This window comes from Chlorocebus sabaeus, chromosome 1, assembly GCF_047675955.1.
Source record: "Chlorocebus sabaeus isolate Y175 chromosome 1, mChlSab1.0.hap1, whole genome shotgun sequence".
Lineage (NCBI taxonomy): Eukaryota > Metazoa > Chordata > Mammalia > Primates > Cercopithecidae > Chlorocebus > Chlorocebus sabaeus.
The window spans coordinates 57645580-57666796 of record NC_132904.1 but is presented as its reverse complement, the minus strand read 5'-3'; the positions used below and the strand labels follow the sequence as shown (position 1 = coordinate 57666796).

At 40.4% G+C, this 21217-nt stretch overlaps 1 protein-coding gene across 6 annotated transcripts in view; it reads left to right on the top strand.

Moving 5' to 3' along the window:
* The window catches only part of SYT9 (synaptotagmin 9), a 221877-nt gene that overhangs the window by 28027 nt on the left and 172633 nt on the right, over positions 1-21217 (top strand). The window lies entirely within an intron of this gene.

The window sequence follows — 21217 nt, the reverse complement described above, 5'->3', positions numbered from 1 at the left end:
ATCTGTCATGGCTTCCCTTGGCTAGGAAAGGGGATTCCCCGACCCCTTGCGCTTCCTGGGTGAGGCGATGCCCCACCCTGATTCAATTCATGCTCTGTGGGCTGCACCCACTGTCCAACAAGCCCCAGTGAGATGAACTTGGTACCTCAGTTGGAAATGCAGAAATCACCCATCTTCTGTGTCGCTCACGCTGGGAGCTGTAGACTGGAGCTGTTCCTAGTCGGCCATGTTGGATCTCATTAAGGCATTTCAAGTTTTGTTGACTAAATTCATGTTTCTGTAATTCACATCAGTAATGATTGTACCATCTTTTCTTATACCTGTGTTAAGTTCATCCTTTTTGTTTTTTATTTTTTAATTGTTTTTAAAAATTTTTTTGACAGTGTCTCACTCTGTCACCCAGGCTGCAGTGCAGTGGCATGATGTCAGCTCACTGCAACCTCTGCCTCCGAGTTCAAGTGATTCTCCTGCCCCAGCCTCCCGAGTAGCTGGGATTACAGGTGTGCACCACCATGCCCAGATAATTTTTTGTATTTTTAGTAGAGATGGGGTTTTGCCATGTTGGCCAGGCTGGTCTCAAACTCCTGACCACACGTGATGCACCCACCTTGGCCTCCTGAAATGTTGGGATTATAGGCATGAGACACTGCACCTGGCCAAGTTCATCTTTTAATGATGTTAGTTTATTTAGTTAGTTTCTTCCTATACAGCTGGGCTCTTCTCTTCATCACTATGGAGGTATTCCTTTCTTTCACTTCTCACCCAACCTGATGCATAGAACTGGACCTCACCTTGAACTTTTGGAACCGATGCTATATAGTATGGATGGAGGAATGAGGAGTTTTCCCTTACAGGATGCAGCAGCCACACATAAGACCATCTGCTCAGAAAACCTAGCAGTGGGTCCCCAACCTCTTCCTTATGGCCACATTCCTCAATCAACAAGCATTATTTGAAGTTTTGGTTACAATGTTTTCCATCACACCTGATTCTTCACACAGATTTTGGGAGAGCTTTCTGGAAGTCACAACCCACTGGAGTGAGGAATGCTGGGGGATCTAGTATCTCCATCCTGGCCCTGTAAAGTTTGGGTTGTTGGTTGGAATTAGTTCTTGGGCACCAAGGCTGCACAGAGCCAGCTAGCAGAGTGTGCATGGCCTCTGCGCCTGTTCTGGGTGTGTTACGTGTCCACCAGCCCTGCTCCAGCAGATTCTCCCTGACTAGCTGGCTCTGAACTTTACCAGTGTAGTGTAATACACTGTTTCTCCCCTCTCCAAATGGTGTCTTTCTCTTCACAGCCACACTGCTCATAAAATAGATTTCCTCCCCCACCTTCTCCAAACCACCTTAGTCCAATTCCCACACCCACTGCTTCTCTGAGGCTGCTGTAACTACAGCCATCAATGACCTGCTAATTGCTAATCCCAGTGGACACATTTCAGTTGTTGGAATCCTGCTGTGTTTGAAATGGTGATTACTGCTTCTTGTTCTCTTGAATTTACAACACCAAATCCTATTCTTTTTTCTTTCATGGGTTTCTTTTCTTCTACTTGCCCCTTAAATGTTGGCATTTTTTGTATCACTGTGACCCATTTCTTCTGTCACTTATGCATTTTTCCCAAGTTGTCCTCTCCAATCTTAAAATATACCAGCCTCCAATATACTGATAATTCAAGACTGATACTCCAGCCCAGACTGCTGAAGTTCAGACCTGTATATGTAGCCACCTCCTGGGCATCTCCATTTGCATAGATGAAGCAGCCTCTAAATCAATGTGTCCACAACCCGAGTTCGTTCTGGCCTTTCCACTTGCTGCTGTTCCTCTGCCTGAAATATTTTTCTCACAGGCCCCACATGGCTCACCACTGACTTCATTTATCCTCTCTGCCCAATCAGCACCTTCCCCAGGAGTCCCCATATGTGCCTTTTCCTTCCCTGGCTGTATTTCTCTTCAGAGCATATATATCTGAATCTATATAATGTTTGTTATTTGTTTGTTTGCTCCCCACCCCCAACTAGAATGTATCTGTCTTGTTCACCATTATGTTTGAGCCAATTTCTGGTGTCCAAATATTAAGTGAGTGAATACACCATCCCCCACCCCCCAGACTGATTTCTGTATGTTTTATCTTGATGGGTGACACCAGTTCCACCCTCAGTCACTCAGATCTGAAACTTGGAGTTATACCAGAAACTTCTGTTGGCATCACCGCATCCTCACTTTCCCATATCCAACAGTCACCAGTTCCCGCCAGTTTTATCTCGTAATAATGTATCAGATCTGTGTTCTATCTCCATCCCTGTGACCACCTTATTTCCAGCCATCAAACCTTCCTTCTGTCTTATTGCACCTCTTAATGTGCTTTCTGCCTCAGTTTTTAACCACCCAAATCCGGCCTCAATGGAAGCCAGAGTGGTCTTTCTAAAAAGTAGATCTAACCCTGCCATTTTCCTTTGTAAAACTCTTCAGTGGGCCCATTCAACTACGGGATCAAGTCTAAGCTCCTTAGCATGACACATGAGAGACTAATATGGTGGAATAAGGTGCATTCCTTGTGTTATAGTAACTGCAGAGTGTGCCACACAGTTTCCTGCCTCCATTCTTAAGCTGTCCCCTCAGCCTAAAATGATTCTCTTTCCCCTCTGCCTTCCCCCTTCTGGTGGATTCTCCCTCATCCTTTTAAGCCTCAGCTTTGGGGTTACCTAAACTCTCTGTCCTCTTGTGCATTTTCTTTATCACTGAACCTATACTTAAAACATTATCTGCCAGCCGGGCACCATGGCTCACACCTAAAATCCCAGCACTTTGGGAGGCCGAGGTGGGTGGATCACAAGGTCAGGCATTCAAGACCAGCCTGGCCAACATAGTGAAACCCCATCTCTGCTAAAAATACAATAACAACAACAATAGCTGGGCATGGTTGCAGGCACCTGTAATCCCAGCTACTCGGGAGGCTGAGGCAGGAGAATTGCTTGAACCTGGGAAGTAGAGGTTGCAGTGAGCCGAGATCATACCACTGCCCTCCAGTCCAAGTGACAGTGTGAGACTCTGTCTCAAAAAACAAAAAGCAAACCAACAAACAAAAACAAAAACACATTGTCTGCCATGTGTCTGCCTCCTTCATTAGATTGGGAACTCACTGAGGGAAAGGACTGCGTATTATTTATCTTTTTATTCTCCTCATCTAACTCCCTGACTGAAACATAATGCGGATTTGATAAACATTTGAATAAATGAAAGAGTAATGAATGACCAATCTAGATAGGTTTCTGGCTGAAATCTGGTCATTATCATCAAGTTATGGCATACAATTACATTTCCAAAATGTGAAAAAAAATAGTGTAATCTGCAAAGTGGGAATTCATTATGTGCTGTGTGCTACTGAAAACTGCATTTTTGCTTTTCAGAAAGTGCTCATGTCTTACTTTCCCTGTTGTCCTATTAAGTCCAAAAGTCAACTTCACAAAAACTAAACAGAAAAAAAGAGAATGAGGGAATAGGAACAATAGAAGATTACATCCATTTTTTTTTTTCTTTTTGTCTTATGAATTTGAAGCATTTTCTCAAATGTGAAGAAAAGGGCACTTTTTTCAGTAGTAAAGTAATTGTGTTTTTATTATAAAATGTATTATGTTAGGCATATTGACAATATGGCTCAGTGAATAATTCTTCAGGATTAGTGTATGCTTAGTTGAAAGTTAATGCTCTTTTCCCCAGCAGGCATGTAGGATCTGGGTTTTCAATGTGAAAACAAATGCTCCTGTTGGAGAAATTTGTCATCAACTTGTTGGAATTCATGCCTAGAATATTTTAAGTTGAACAATTCTATCACAGTGGCATGCATAGATTGCTGGGAAAGGCACAGTGCTAATGATGCTGTAGACATCTTAAAAGCTAGGAATGCTGCATGTAATGTAAATGGCAGAGAAAATGAAGTGTATCAGTCTGTTTTCTGTTGCTTATAACAGAATATCTGAAACTGAGTAATTTCTAAAGAAAAGGAATTTATTTTTTACAGTTGTAGAGGCTCGGAAGTCCAAGGTTGAGAGGTCACATCTGATGAGAGTCTTCTTGCCAGTGGGAACTTTCTGGAGAGTCCCAAGGTGGTGGAAGGACCCAGAAATTTCTGATCTTCCTCTGCATCTAGTTGCCCTGGATCAAGACAGGGTATCACAGGGCAAAGGGGCTGAGCACGCTAATGTATTAGCTCAGGCCTCTCTTCTTCTTCTTATAAAGCAACCAGTTCCCCTTCCATGATAACCTATTAATCCATTAGCCCATTGATCCATAAATAACAAATTCATTCATGAAGACAGAGCCCTCATGATCCAATCACCTCTTTTAAAGTCCCCATCTCTCAATACTACCACACTGGTGATTAAGTTTCAACATGAGTTTTGGAGGAGACATTAAAACCATAGCAACCAGTCCCAAACTGAGGTAAGTGAAGCTGCACAGTAGTTTTAAAACTCAATAGTTTTACTGAGCCCACAGATCCTGCAACATTGTCTTGGGGCTACCTACAGGTGGACTTAAGAAGTGAAACTGAAGCTGCCCCTCATTCCCACTGCAAAGAGCAATAACACTGGTACCTGGTTTAAAGAGGGTGGTTCTTTATTATATTTTACTTGATATTTGACTTGATTTAGCTGAATATAGCTGTTCTTGTGTTCCATAATATGGAGAAAATTTTAAATGAATAAAACTAGGTATAGTTTTAAGTAGTAAGATTCTAAGTAGCTTAAGAGGATTGAAAAACACGGAAGATTTTTTAGAGTCTCACATTCGAATTCTTACAAGTGGAGAAGAAGGGGAGACTGCATTAACTTGGAAACTAATGCTGATGAGCACAAATGTAAAGGGTTATGAGCACACAAATGAAGCATCCACACACTACATCTAGGAACTTTAAGGAGGCATATTCTATGAAGATATTTTCAGGAATACTGATAGCCAGAATGAATTAGTGTTTTGGAAACGTCTAGAGAATAATCAAAAATGTATGTTAATTTATGTTTGAATCAGGAAGGAAGACATCTCTCTGCCTAGGGAGAGGGAGTAATGATAACAGATGCCAGAAGACATCCAATAGAGGCAGGAGCAATGCCAGCAGATAAAGTTGGGCACCTGGTCCAGTTCTCACAGTGGAGGATACATGGACCCTAGAAACTCAAGGCTTGTGAGCTTGGTGTCCATCTCTGGCAAAGTCGTAAGTCAATTTAGCAGATGGCTTGTGAGCACTTAGGAAAGATGCTGCAGAGTTAGCTTAGTAAAACAAAGTTATGGTGAACTCCCATGCTTCTCTTATTGGTAGAGTCTGTCTTGACTTCAGCAACATTTTTCATTGGGCAGTTGATGATAACCAACATGTATTTTTTCCATGAGAACAAAGAAACTGATTCAAGGAAAGAATAGGAGGGGTGAAGCTCATGCCAGAGAGGCAGGAAGATACTTCCTTATGGGCAGCTGGATGGAGCCAGATAGAATCTGCTTAAGAAGGCAGTGGGAAACTTAGATAATCTACCAGGTCTAGGTGCAGAGTGTCCCCTAATACTGCATTTCCCAAACTGAGAACCATGACCACCTCCTGCCTTCAGAGATACTTTGGGGTATTTATTTAAAATGCCCCAGCCAGCATCATGATCTCTGGAGGCTCAGGAATCTATACTTTTGACAAACTTCCCAAATACTTACCAAGCACATGTAAATTTCAGAACTGTTGCTTCAAAGATAAGATTATTTGCTGTGAAGAAAGCTACCCAGTTAGAGAAATAAAGAAAGTCTTTAGCTGTTTCATAAGCAGATTCATTTTTGTATATGATTGTGACCCAGAAATTTCTGATCTTCCTCTACATCTAATTGCCCTGGGTCAAGCCCAACCCAAATGCCATCTGGTGACAGCCACTTATGCTGCAAAAGCAGGGCTGATGAGGCAAATCTTTTGAGCAGTATAATGGGATTTTGCATCAGGTAAAGACCTTAGGTGAAGAGCAATGAGGCATACTGAAAGAAACTTAGTTTTACACAATTCCTTGAGAAACTCAGTCTCCGTACTGCCTGGATTGGGGGCAGGGATGTACCAATACATCTGTAAACAACTAATTCTCCAGAATAGAAAAGGTACGCATAAATATACACACATATGTTTATTTTAAGTATTACTCATATAAATGCTATGCAGTGCACAATTCATAAAAAAATACACATTGCATTTTATTGATTACATTACAAATGATTCTCACAGAATGCTTTTCTTGATTTTTGTCAAACTCCTGTATCCATAGCAACCTTAGGTTGCAGCTGACAAATGAGTGTAGGCCCAACAAGCCTGTTGGTTGTTAACAAGTGAGAGGAAAGTAAAACAATGACACCTGTCAGAACTTCACTTATTCATCAATAAGCTGAGCAACTTCTTGAATCAGATAATAGTTTTTTAATATTGGAAGAGCATGTCCTCAATATTTTGTGCTGTTTACAAAGTAATGTCTACAGACAAGACACACTTTTCATCTGTTATTAACATTTTCTCCAGCACTATCGTAAGACTTTCATAAAACATCACTTTCAGAAGACCTCCACAGAATGATAAATAAAACCCTGGTTTGTAGAGTTTGCAAGTTTTGTGGTATAAGTGCTCCCAGCCTGGCTCTTTTCAAGCTACCGATAAGATATTGCTGACCGTGGAGCTGAGAAGAGATGTGCAGTAGTGCATCAATATCTGGTATTTCCAAGTGGAGAAGAAGGGATACTATAGATGTAAGTACTATAGATGTAAGTAAGGGATACTATAGATGTAAGTGGAGAAGAAGAAGATACTAGAGATGTAAGTAACACTGAGAGCATAGACAATAAATTATAGTTAAATGAGTAGGAAATGATAGCTTTTGAGAATTATCTTTGGATATCATCTTTGACTTTTGAATATTACCTTTGTGTTCAACATAACTTATTTAATTTTAAAGTTATATAATTTAGTTTTTCATAGTGGCTGTGTTTAATAATCAGCTCTCAAAATTTCTGAAAATTTAAGTTGATTCTTATGAGCTTCTGTGAGCTGCATCTGATTCACTACTGAATGGGCAGATTTTCTGAACTCACAGAAATGTGACGGGATTATATCCCTGCTTTTATGCAGGAACATATATATGATACTCAGGCACATTTCTATATTTGCATAAAAATGTAGCTCTTCTAAACCAGAACATAACAGTGTCATGTCTGACAAACGTGTCCTGCCCCGGGCATCACAGTGAGAGGAGTTCCTAAACAGAGGAGATCAGATCCAATAGAACAGGTTTCCTCTGTCATGTCTGGGAAACTATTTATGACTCATACTCTTTGCCAGCTCTGTGTTTTGCATCAGTAGATATTCTGACATGTAAATGTACCTCTCTCATGTTACATCCTACTGATTTCAGCAAAACTGTTTTTGATACCTTGACACTTTCTACAAGCCCTTCGGAATACAGTGATGTTATGATATTACTGCTTTTTACATTTTCACTTCCTTTCTTCGACACCTGTTCTGTAAAAGGGTATTCAGTTTGCAATTACAATTTGATGGCAGCCTACTTGTGGCTATGAGGGTAGATTTTTGGAGCCATTTACTCAAAGCCAGATATAGAATTTATTTGGTGTGTAAAAATTTTTGGAGCTGAAAGTTTGAGGCTATCTGCCACATACAAAGATATGAGGATTTGGGTCACAACTTTTATGTAAATTCTTATTAAAAACAGACAGTGCTGTGCAATGTTGTTTCTTGGATAGAATTTTTGGATGGTAATAGAGTAAGCTATATACCTCTAGTGCACAATTATTTTCTCTCTTCCTGTTTTCTCACTGTTATGCTTGCAAGCAAATTGTTAAATAACTTCATTCTGCTCCCCAAGAGCATTTCCAGAAGTGTGTTGGAATTTCCCACTGTAGGTACCTGAGCTCTATCGGTATTTTCTGTACTGACTTTTGTAATTATGACACAGGGGACTACTTAAACAGAGCTTTGCTTGCCAAACAAATATAAACACAGAATTGCTTTAAGTTGCTAATTGTTCTTCCTGCTGTGGACATTGGCCATGACCCGGCAACTTGGCTACTATTTCAACCATAAGAGATTTTCTGTAGATCCTCAAATACTATCTCAAGTAAAAATTCTTATGGAGTCTACTCATTCCTGATTGGGGTAAGAAAACTTCTCTCCTATAATGTAATAAAATTTTACATTATAAAATGAAAATAAGCAACATTCTTCCATATTATAAAGAACATAACGTAAAACCAAATAATCTTTTGGCTGGGAGGAGATGCCAAACCCATTTCAGAATATTTATGTTGTTTTTCCATGCTCTCTTCAAGCCAAGTTGATTGCATACAAATCTCCTAAGGGGATGTGCAACTGATTCCATGGCCCTGGCTCGGGGCAAAAAAAATGGAACCATGACTGAGGGCTTTTATAAAATATCCTTTGCCCAGGTAAATATGGAGGTGTGAGTTCACAGAGACAGGCAGGTAGACAGATGGCAGGCTAGGAACTCCAGGCTCCAAGGTGCTGATGACCAGCAGCACCTAATAGTAGCTCCTCTAGTGTGCACCTCTCTGAGTACTGTGTGCACGCTTGCCAGCCCAGAGGTATCTTCAGTCTTCGGGGTCCTCCAACCTGGAGTAGCCTGTAGGCAGCATGGTAGGAAGTCCCTGAGAGGAGAAACATTCTTAGGTGCTGTCCTGTGCTTTCTGGCAGCTGTTTCCCTTGAGACACAGTCCCTTTTGATCCCTTTATGGATCCTTATGAGTCAGAATTTGGAATGTTTCAGCCTCCTAATTTAAAGCATGTTTTCTTTAAATTACATTTAACTTCTCTACATTTTATAATTTTTAATAATAATTATTCAAGTAATATATGCACCGTGTTAAACACACACACACACACACACACACACACACACACATTACCAAGGGAGAGAGAGAAACAGAGATTGAGAGAGAGAGAGAGAAAGCTTTAATTTAAAGTGGACCTGTGGGTCTGCTCCCAGAGGCAACCATTTTATTTACCCTTTTCTAGTTTTAGGTTTCTGATAATTCCCACTATTCTGCAAATAATGTACTTGTACTTTAATTTTTGGTTTACCAACTTTAGATTATATATGTATGTGTGTGTATACATACATATATATATGTATATACACATATATATGTTACACATACATACACACACACACATATATATGTTAAACTGAATACTTACTAAGAAGCAGCTATTTTTGCTCCTAAGCTGAATCAAATGCTTTGTAAGACTCAGTGAAGTTATTTATAAAAATGCTGGTAAATTAGGATGGAGAAAAACTGTGAAAGATTGGAGACAGTGGTAAAAACCTACAAGGATTTTCTTCTCAGATTACTCTACAAATATTTTTAATTTCTTATTCTACTTTAAGGAAGTGCAAGTTGAACACACGCACCAAACTGCATTATGGGTATTTTTATGTAAAAAGCCAACACAAAAATATAATCAGAGGATCCATATTCAAAGAAAAGAACATTACCCTTTGTCAAAAGCTCAGTTAATGTTTTCAGTAAAAGTAAAATATTTACATTAAAATAAAATATTTAAGGTTTAAGCAGAGGTGGTTTTTGGTTTAACTGACATTTTCAATTAATTGATCCCAATCACATTAGCCAAGAAGACTTTTTAATTTTAGAGTACAGTGGTTAAGAGTAGCCTTCAGCAAGTGATTTCACCTTTCTGTGCCTAGATTCATTATCTGTTAATTTGTAGTAATCCTGGGTTTTCATGATAATCAGTGAATTGCCTTATCACATCATTGACACTTGTTAGGAACTCAAATGTGGAGCTGTTGTTATTGCTATTACAATATTGCAATTTTGTAAAAAATTAGTGACTACCCAGCCTTGAAGTGTGATTAGACCCTCCAAAAAGGCAACACAGCTTTATGCTAATCTCTTGCCACTTGAAGATTTCTGTTCGTTGCATCTAAAGCCTTCAGTTATCTCCATCAGTTATTCAAAATCTTGTCATGTTCTAATTGTCTTGGTATTTGGCTATTAGCTTTCCTTTTGGCATTATGTGTTTGTTAGGCTATTTTATAAGATTCTATCATAAAATACATAGGATATTTCATAAACAAGGAAAGCATCTTTTAAATAAAAGCATACTTCTTCTCTATATTGTTAAATATATCCAGCCTCTTGATCATACATTTTGCATTGAGAAGCCAACTTTCTTCTGTTTGACAGTATTCTTCTAGAAAGATATTCTTTAAACCTGCACAGAGCTGAGCCTCAAGTTACTGCCACTTGAAGGTTAGGTACATTAGTTTCCCTACTTTCTCTTTCCTGAATTCCTTTTTCCTTAATTAGTTGGAGTACATACTTAAGTAAATTAAAAAAAAGAAACATTGTATATAAATATTGAGTCTTTTACATTTCTAAAAATGCTCTTATTTTGCCCTGATATTAAAATAATGATTTGGCTAAGCATACATTCTACAATGAAAATTATGTTCTCTTAGTATTTTAAAGGGGTTCATAGGCTTCTAGCATTCTAGATTCCTTAAGAGAAGTCTGAGGGCAGTCTGCTTCTAGATCTCTTTATAGTCTTCTCTCTCACGTTGAAGTTCTGATATTTCATAGCATTGCGTCTGGGTGTGTTCTCTTTTTCATTCATCTTTCTCAGCATTTCTTAGAACAGTTAATAAAAATAAGATGTCTTTCATTCTGGGAAATGTTATTTTTTGCCAATTTCTTCCCCTCCATTGTCTGTTTTCTCTTCGGGGAGCCTTCTAGGTTAATCTTCTATGTTTCCTTGCTCCTCTATTGCTTTATCTCTATTTGCTTCGTATTTCTAGTGTCTTCAAAGACAAAAGTTTATCTCAGAGTACTTTAGTGTGGGTGAACCTTTTGCTCCCTCCCCTACCTCTCCATACTTTTTTCTCTTTACAAGACACATTCACCATTATTTTTCATCCACTCTATCACCTAACTATGGAGTTTGGGCATTGAGAAACAAACAAATAAAAACTTAGCATGAGTTTACCTGGACCATTGGGCTTTATTTCCACCTCCCTAAGACACCGAGCTATCCCTAGCACCTATTTCAGAGGAATTTGGGAGCTAAATATCAGGCGGGATTCTTTCTCCTTTCCATGACTATGTTAGTCTGTTCTCATGCTGCTATGAAGAAATACTCAAGACTGGGTAAATTATAAAGGAAAGAAGTTTAATTGACTTACAGTTCCACAGGGCTAGAGAGGCCTCAAGAAACTTACAATTATGGCAGAAAGGGAAGCAAACATGTCCTTCTTCACATGGAAGCAGCAATAAGAAGTGCAGAGTAAAGCAAGAGAAAAGTGCTCTAAAAACCATCAGATCTTCTGAGAACTCACTGTCATGAGAACAGCATGGAGGTAACTGCCCCCATAATTCAATTATCTCCCACCAGTCCCTCCCATGACACGTGGGGATAATGGGAACTATGATTCAAGATGAGATTTGGGTGGGGACACAGAACCAAACTATATCATTCCACCCCTGACCCCTCCCAAATCTCATGGCCTCATATTTCAAAACACAGTCATGCCCTTCCAACATTCCCCCAAAATCTTAACTAATTCCAGCATTAACCCAAAAGTCCAAGTCCAAATCTCACCTGAGACAAAGCAAGTCCCTTCTGCCTTTGAGCCTATAAAATCTAAAGCAAGTTAGTTACTTCCTAGATAAAATGGGGTGCAGGCATTGGGAAAATACACCCATTTCAAATGGGAGAAATTGGCCAAAACAAAGGGGCTCTAGGTTCCATGCAGGTCTGAAATCCAACAGGGCAGTCATTAAACCTTGAAGTTCCCAGATCATCTTTAACTCCATATTTCACAGTTCATGCTGATGCAAGAGGTAGATTCCCACAGCCTTGGGAGTTCCACCGCTGTGGCTTTGCAGGAGACAGCCCCCTTCCTAGCTGCTTTCACGGGCAGGTGTTTAGTGTCTGTGGCTTTTCCAGGAACATGGTGCAAGCCATCAGAGGAGGTATCATTCTGGGATCTGGAGGATGGTGGCCCTCTTCTCACAGTTCCACTAGGCAGTGCCCCAGTGGGGACTTTGTGTGGGGGCTTTAACCCTACATTTCCCTTCTGCACCACCCTAGCAGAGTTTCTCCATGAGGCCTCTACCCCTGCAGCAAACTTCTGCCTGGACATGCAGGAATTCCATATATCCTATGAAATCCCATGTCTTCTACATACCCATAGGACCAACACCACATGGAAGCTGCCAAGGCTTGGAGCTGGCACCCACTGAAGCAATGTCCTGAGCTATACTTTGGCCCCTTTTAGCCATGACTGGAGCCACTGAAATGCAGGGCACCAAGTCCTGAGGCTGCACACAGCAGGGGGTCCCAGGACCTGGCCCAGGAAACCATTTTTCCCACCTAGGCCTCAAGGCCTGTGATGGAAGGGACTGCCATGAAGGTCTCTGACATGCCTTGGAGACATTTTCTCCATTGTCTTCGTGATTAACATTTGGCTTCTTGTTACTTATGCAAATTTCTGCAGCCAGCTTGAATTTCTCCCCAGAAAATGGCTTTCTCTTTTCTATCATATTCTATCAGGCTGCAAATTTTCCAAACTTATATGCTCTGCTTCCTCTTGAATGCTTTGCCACTTAGAAGTTTATTCCACCAGATTTTAAGGTAGTTTGAATGTCGAAGATGGCCGAATAGGAACAGCTCCAGCCTCCAGCTACCAGTGTGAGTGACACAGAAGATGGATGGTTTCTGCATTTTCAACTGAGGTACTGGGTTCATCTCACTAGGGAGTGCCAGACAATCAGTGCTGGTCAGCTGGTGCAGCCTGACCAGTGTGAGCTGAAGCAGGGCGAGGCATCACCTTACCTGGGAAGCATAAGGGAGAAGGGAATCCCTTTTCCTAGCCAAGGGAAACTGAGACACACAATACCTGGAAAATCGGGTAACTCCCACCCTAATACTATGCTTTACCAAGGGCCTTAGCAAATGGCACACCAGGAGATTATATCCCACACCTGGCCCAGAGGGTCCCACAACCACGGAGCCTCCCTCATTGCTAGCACAGCAGTCTGAGATCTAACTGCAAGGCGGTAGAAAGGCTGGGAGAGGGGCGCCTGCCATTGCTGAGGCTTAAGTGGGTAAACAAAGCCACCGGGAAGCTCGACTTGGGTGGAGCCTGCTGCAGCTCAAGGAGGCCGGCCTGCCTCTGTAGATTCCTCCTCTGGGGACAGCGCATAGCTAAACAAAAAGCAGCAGAAACCTCAGCAGAGGTAATTGCCCCTGTCTGATAGCATTGAAGAGAGCAGTGGATCTCCCAGCATGGAGGCTGAGATCTGAGAACGGACTGATTGCCTGCTCAAGTGGGTCCCTGACCCCTGAGTAGCCTAAGTGGGAGACATCCCCCACTAGGTGCAGACCGACACCTCACACCTCACACAGAGAGGTACACCCCTGAGACAAAGCTTCCAGAGCAAGAATCAGACAGCAACACTTGCTGTACAGCAATATTCTATCTTCTGCAGCCTCCACTGCTGATACCCCGGCAAACAGGGTCTGGAGTGGACCTCAAGCAAACTCCAACAGACTTACAGCTGAGGGTCCTGACTGTTAGAAGGAAAACTAACAAACTGAAAGGACACCCACAGCAAAATCCCATCAGGACATTACCACCATCAAAGAACAAAGGTAGATAAAACCACAAAGATGGGGAAAAAGCAGTGCAGAAAAGCTGGAAATTCAAAAAATCAGAGCGCATCTCCCCCTACAAAGGAATGCAGCTCTTCACCAGCAACGGAACAAAACTGGACAGAGAATGACTTTGACAAATTGAGAGAATAAGGCTTCAGTCAATCAAACTTTTCAGAGCTGAAGGAGGAACTATGTAACCAGCGCAAAGGAACAAAAAACCTTGAAAAAAGAATGGATGAATGGCTAACTAGAATAATCAATGCAGAGAAGACCTTAAAAGAACTGATAGAGATGAAAACCATAACACGAGAAATACATGACAAATGCACAAGCTTCAGTAACTGACTCGATCAACTGGAAGAAAGAGTATCAGCAATTGAAGATCTAATGAATGAAATGAAGCAAGAAGAGAAGTATGGCGAAAAAAGAATAAAAATAAATGAACAAAGCCTCCAAGAAGTATGGGATTATGTGAAAAAACCAAATCTACATCTGATTGGTGTGCCTGAAAGTGACGGGGAAAATGGAAGCAAGTTGGAAAACACTCTGCAGGATATCATCCAGGAGAACTTCCCCAACCTAGTAAGGCAGGCCAACATCCAAATTTAGGAAATACAGAGAATGCCACAAAGATACTCCTCGAGAAGAGCAACTCCAAGACACATAATTGTCAGATTCACCAAAGTTGAAATGAAGGAAAAAATGTTAAAGGCAGCCAGAGAGAAAGTTTGGGTTACACACAAAGGGAAGCCCATCAGACTAACAGCAGATCTCTTGGCAAAAACTCTCCAAGCCAGAAGAGAGTGGGGGCCAATATTCAACATCCTTAAAGAAAAGAATTTTCAACCCAGAATTTCATATCCAGCCAAAGTAAGTTTCATAAGTGAAGGAGAAATAAAATCCTTTACAGACAAGCAAATACTTAGAGATTTTGTCACCACCAGGTCTGCCCTACAAGAGATCCTGAAGGAAGCACTAAACATGGAAAGGAACAACAGGTACCAGCCATTGCAAAAACATGTCAAAATGTAAAGTCCATCGATGCTAGGAAGAAACTGCTTCAACTAGCGAGCAAAATAACGAGCTAATATCATAATGACAGGATCAAGTTCACACATAGCAATATTGACCTTAAGTGTAAATGGACTAAATGCTCCAATTAAAAGACACAGACTAGCAAATAGGATAAACAGTCAAGACCCATCAGTTTTCTGTATTCAGGAGACCCATCTCACATGCAAAGACACACATAGGCTCAAAATAAAGGGACGGAAGAAGATCTACCAAGCAAATGGAAAACAAAAAAAAGCAGGAGTTGCAATCCTAGTCTCAGATAAAACAGACTTAAAACCATCAAAGATAAAAAGAGACAAGGAAGGCCATTACATAATGGTAAAGGGATCAATTCATCAGGAAGAGCTAACTATCCTAAATATATATGTACCCAATACAGGAGCACCCAGATTCATAAAGCAAGTCCTTAGAGACTTACAAAGAGACTTAGACTCCCATACAATAGTAATGGAAGACTCTAACACCCCAGTGTCAATGTTAGACAGATCAATGAGACAGAAAGTTAACAAGGATATCCAGGAATTGAACTCAACTCTGCACCAAGCGGACCTAATAGACATCTACAGAACTCTCCTCCCCAAATCAAAACAATATACATTCTCAGCACCACATCGCACTTATTCCAAAATTGACCACATAGTTGGAAGTAAAGCACGCCTCAGCAAATGTACAAGAACAGAAATTATAACAAACTGTCTCTCAGAACACAGTGCAACTAAAACTAGAACTCAGGACTAAGAAAATCAATCAAAACTGCTCAACTACATGGAAACTGAACAACCTGCTCCTGAATGACTACTGGGTACATAACGAAATGAAGGCAGAAATAAAGATGTTCTTTGAAACCAATGAGAATAAAGATACAACATACCAGAATCTCTGGGACACATTTAAAGCAGTGTGTAGAGGGAAATTTATAGCACTAAATGCCCACAATAGAAAGCAGGAAAGATCTAAAATTGACACCCTAACATCAAAATTAAAAGAACTAGAGAAGCAAGAGCAAACACATTCAAAAGCTAGCAGAAGGCAAGAAATAACTAAGATCAGAGCAGAACTGAAGGACATAGAGACAAAAAACCCTCCAAAAAAAAATCCATGAATCCAGGAGCTGGTTTTTTGAAAAGATCAACAAAATTGTTACACCGCTAGCAAGACTAATAAAGAAGAAAAGAGAGAAGAATCAAATAGATGCAATAAAAAATGATAAAGGGGATATCACCACCGACCCCACAGAAATACAAACTACCATCAGAGAATACTATAAACACCTCTATGCAAGTAAACTAGAAAACCTAGAAGAAATGGATAATTTCCTGGACATGTACACTCTCCCAAGACTAAACCAGGAAGAAGTTGAATCCCTGAATAGACCAATTGCAGGCTCTGAAATTGAGGCAATAATTAATAGCCTACCAACCAAAAAACATCCAGGACCAGATGGATTCACAGCCGAATTCTACCAGAGGTACAAGGAGGAGTTGGTACCCTTCCTTCTGAAACTATTCCAATCAATATTAAAAGAAGGAATCCTCCCTAACTCATTTTTATGAGGCCAGCGTCATCCTGATATCAAAGCCTGACAGAGATACAAAAAAAAGGAGAATTTTAGACCAATATCCCTGATGAACATCGATGCAAAAATCCTCAATAAAATACTGGCAAACCGAATCCAGCAGAACATCAAAAAGCTTATCCACCATGATCAAGTGGGCTTCATCCCTGGGATGCAAGGCTGGTTCAACATATGCAAATCAATAAACGTAATCCAGCATATAAACAGAACCAAAGACAAAAACCACATGATTATCTCAATAGATGCAGAAAAGGCCTTTGACAAAATTCAACAGCCCTTCATGCTAAAAACTCTCAATAAATTCGATATTGATGGAATGAATCTCAAAATAATAAGAGCTATTTATGACAAACCCACAGCCAATATCATACTGAATGGGCAAAAACTAGAAGCATTCCTTTTGAAAACTGGCACAAGACAGGGATGCCCTCTCTCACCACTCCTATTCAACATAGTGTTGGAAGTTCTGGCTAGGGCAATCAGGCAAGAGAAAGAAATCAAGGGTATTCAGTTAGGAAAAGAAGAAGTCAAATTGTCCCTGTTTGCAGATGACATGATTGTATATTTAGAAAATCCCATTGTCTCAGCCCAAAATCTCCTTAAGCTGATAAGCAACTTCAGCAAAGTCTCAGGATACAAAATCAATGTGCAAAAATCACAAGCATTCTTATACACCAGTAAGAGAGCCAAATCATGAATGCACTCCCATTGACAATAGCTTCAAAGAGAATAGAATACCTAGGAATCCAACTTACAAGGGATGTAAAGGGACCTCTTCAAGGAGAACTACAAACCACTGCTCAGTGAAATAAAAGAGGACACAAATGGAGGAACATACCATGCTCATGGATAGGAAGAATCAATATTGTGAAAATGGCCATAGTGCCGAAGGTAATTTATAGATTCAATGCCGTCCCCATTAAGCTACTAATGACTTTCTTCATAGAATTGGAGAAAACTGCTTTAAAGTTCATATAGAACCAAAAAAGACCCCGCATTGCCAAGACAATCCTAAGCCAAAAGAACAAAGCTGGAGGTATCACGCTACCTGACATCAAACTATACTACAAGGCTACAGTAACCAAAACAGCATGGTTCTTGTACTAAAACAGAGATATAGACCAATGGAACAGAACAGAGCCCTCAGAAATAATACCACACATCTACAGCCATTTGATCTTTGACAAACCTGACAAAAAGAAGAAATGGGGAATGGATTCCCTATTTAATAAATGGTGCTGGGAAAATAGGCTAGCCATAAGTAGAAAGCTGAAACTGGATCCTTTCCTTACTTCTTATATGAAAATTAATTCAAGATGGATTAAAGACTTAAATGTTAGACCTAAAACCATAAAAACCCTAGAAAAAAACCTTGGTAATACCATTCAGGACATAGGCATTGGCAAGGGCTTCATGTCTAAAACACCAAAAGCAATGGCAACAAAAACCAAAATTGACAAATAGGATCTAATTAAACTAAAGAGCTTCTGCACAGCAAAAGAAACTACCATCAGAGTGAACAGGCAACCTACAGAATGGGAGAACATTTTTGCAATCTACTCATCTGACAAAGGGCTAATATCCAGAACCTATAAAGAACTCAATCAAATTTACAAGAAAAAAACAAACAACCCCATCAAAAAGTGGGCAAAGGATATGAACAGACACTTCTCAAAAGAAGACATTCCTACAGCCAACAGACACATGAAAAAATGCTCATCATCACTCGCCATCAGAGAAATGCAAATCAAAACCACAATGAGATACCATCTCACACCAGTTAGAATGGCAATCATTAAAAAAATCAGGAAACAACAGGTACTGGAGAAGATATGGAGAAATAGGAACACTTTTACACTGTTGGTGGGACTGTAAACTAGTTCACCCATTGTGGAAAACACTGTGGCGATTCCTCAAGGATCTAGAACTGGAAATACCATTTGACCCAGGCATCCCATTACTGGGGATATACCCAAAGGATTATAAGTCATGCTGCTCTAAAGACACATGCACACGTATGTTTATTGTGGCACTATTCACAATAGCAAAGACTGGGAATCAACCCGAATGTCCATCAGTGACAGACTGGATTAAGAAAATGTGGCACATATACACCATGGAATACTATGCAGCCATACAAAAGGATGAGTTTGTGTCCTTTGTAGGGACATGGATGCAGCTGGAAACCATCATTCTCAGTAAACTATCGCAAGAACAGAAAATGAAATACCACATGTTCTCTCTCATAGGTGGGAATTGAACAATGAGATCACTTGGACACTGGAAGGGGAGCATCACACACTGGGTCCTATTGTGGGGTGGGGGGAGGGGGGAGGGATAGCATTAGGAGATATACCTTATGTAAATGACGAGTTAATGGGTGCAGCACATCAACATAGCACATGTATACATATGTAACAAACCTGCACGTTGTGCACAGGTACCCTAGAACTTAAAGTATATTAAAAAAAGGAAAAGAAATTTATTCCACCAGATACCCTAAATTATCTCTTTCTAGTTCAAAGTTCCACAGTTCTCTGCAACAGGGGCAAAATGCTGCCAGTCTCTTTGCATAGCAAGAGTGAACTTTACTCCAGTTTCCAACAAGTTCCCCATCTCCATCTGAGACCACCTCAGCCTGGACTTCATTGTCCATATCACTATAAGCATTTTGGTCAAAACCATTCAACAAGTCTCTAGGAAGTTTCAAACTTTCCCACATCTTCCTGTCTTCTTCTATTTCCTCCAAACTGTTCCAGCCTCTACCTGTTACCCAGTTCCAAAGTCGCTTTTGTATTTTCACATTTCTTTATAGCAGCACCTCACTCTCTGTGGTACCAATTTACTGTGATAGTCCATTCTTATTCCAGTATGAAGAAATACCCAAGACTGGGTAATTTATAAAGGAAAGAGATTTAATTGACTCACAGTTCTGCAGGGCTGGGGAGGCCTCAACAAACTTACAATCATGGCAGAAGGGGAAGCAATCACGCCTTTCTTCATGTGTCAGCAGCAAGGAGAAGTGCAGAGTGAAGGGGAGAAAAGCCCCTTATAAAACCATCAGATCTCTTGAGAACTCACTCTCTATCACAAGAACAGCATGGAGGTAACCACCCTGATGATTCAGTTACTTCCTACTGGGTCACTCTCATGATATGTGGGTATTATGGGAACTACAATTCAAGATGAGATTTGGGTGGGGACACAGAGCCAAACCATATCAATGCCCATATTAAATTAGTGGTTATTTTTATAAGTCCTTGAGTGAAAAGTTCAGAACCCTGACCAACATCAGTCAGAAGGCAGTTTCAGCAATGTATATTTCTTCTCAAGATAACATTAAGTAATGATTGGATATCATCACCCACACCGGTTTCTCAGCTCACTAGTGATTGTGGTCTCTATCCTTAGTTATTCAAAGGCCAGAGTAGAAATTGAGTTACTCACTGTCTTAGAAGGGGAGAAGGCATTCTCTAATGCTGAAGTTTCTTACTCATAACCTGGTTATTGCATCTTCCTCTTGAGAAAATCTGCATCCCTTTTTTATGACATGATAAATAGTGATGACTTTTAACTGCAACTTTTTCTTTCTTATTTTGGGACAATGAGATAATGGCTCTCTTCTGGTTTCTAACAAATTATACAGCAGCAAACATCTAGGAATTCCAAAGACAATACAGAAGTTATGAAAAGACAACCAAACACCTTATGTTTTTGTTGTTTCCTTATTATATATTGTATAAGTTTGCTGATGGAAGTGGCATTATTTAAGCTCTGTGCACCATGTTTTCCAAGTGATAAATAGCAAGCTATGTGTTCCCAGTAGACAGAAACATCATAACATCACAGCAGATGGCAGAGATGCTCCCTACACTTAGCTTTACAGGATTATCCAAGGGTCTTCTGACACAGACTCCTAGAGGCACAATAGTGGGAAATAAGTATGTGACTGTCACTGTCGGGGGCCTGGGAAACCCTGGGAGGGACCCCAGACTCTCGAGGTGGAGAGGCAGTACTCCATAGGAGTACTTTGACAGAAGGGTTTGAAAGGGACTGTGTACCTAGCTGTTATTGGTATTTGGTAAAACTATGGCATTGCATTATATGTATTTGTAAAAAAAAAATCTAACTCTTCATCTACCTTCCCCTTCCTTAGTTGATTTTCTTCTCTTATATTTTTATGATAATGTCTCACCCTTTCTAATACCTCTTATTTCTGTTCCATTTATTATTATCTAACCCAAATATCTTCCAGAACATCACCCAAATGTCTTCCAGAATATCATGCCCTTTGGGCCTGATACATTTGCATTGGATATCTAGGCCTACTGGATCATTACCCCTTACCTGTCCACAGATAGGAAGGACCCCTGTCCTACTACTTCTCGTGTTTTCCTGTGAGTTCCCCATTAGGGATATGGTGGAGAATAACATCTTACATAAAATGAGCCAAATTTTTGGCTTTGCTGTCTTTCATCTGAGCCTACTGCATTTGTCCTCCTTCTTATTTATACTTGTTCTTACTATTTCTGTCTCCTGATGCTGCTCCTGTTTTCTTTGCCTTGTTGTCTGCTAACCTCTATTCTGTCCATAGACCACTGTCTGATCTCCCACTAGTGATGCAGCTTCAATTTCTTCCACTCTTTCAGGTGTGAGAACCCTGCTCTCTCTATGGCTGCTCTTTGGAGTCTTCATTATTCCTGCCTCCAGTGCTCACATTTCTGGTGTGTAGGGAGGCACTTCTATCTCAAGCCCAGTTTTTTATAGAGTGTCTCATGGAAATGCTGCTTGGACCCCTGGTGATACAGGATGCTGATGGATGCCCAGAAAAGTGTGAAAAGTTCTGTGC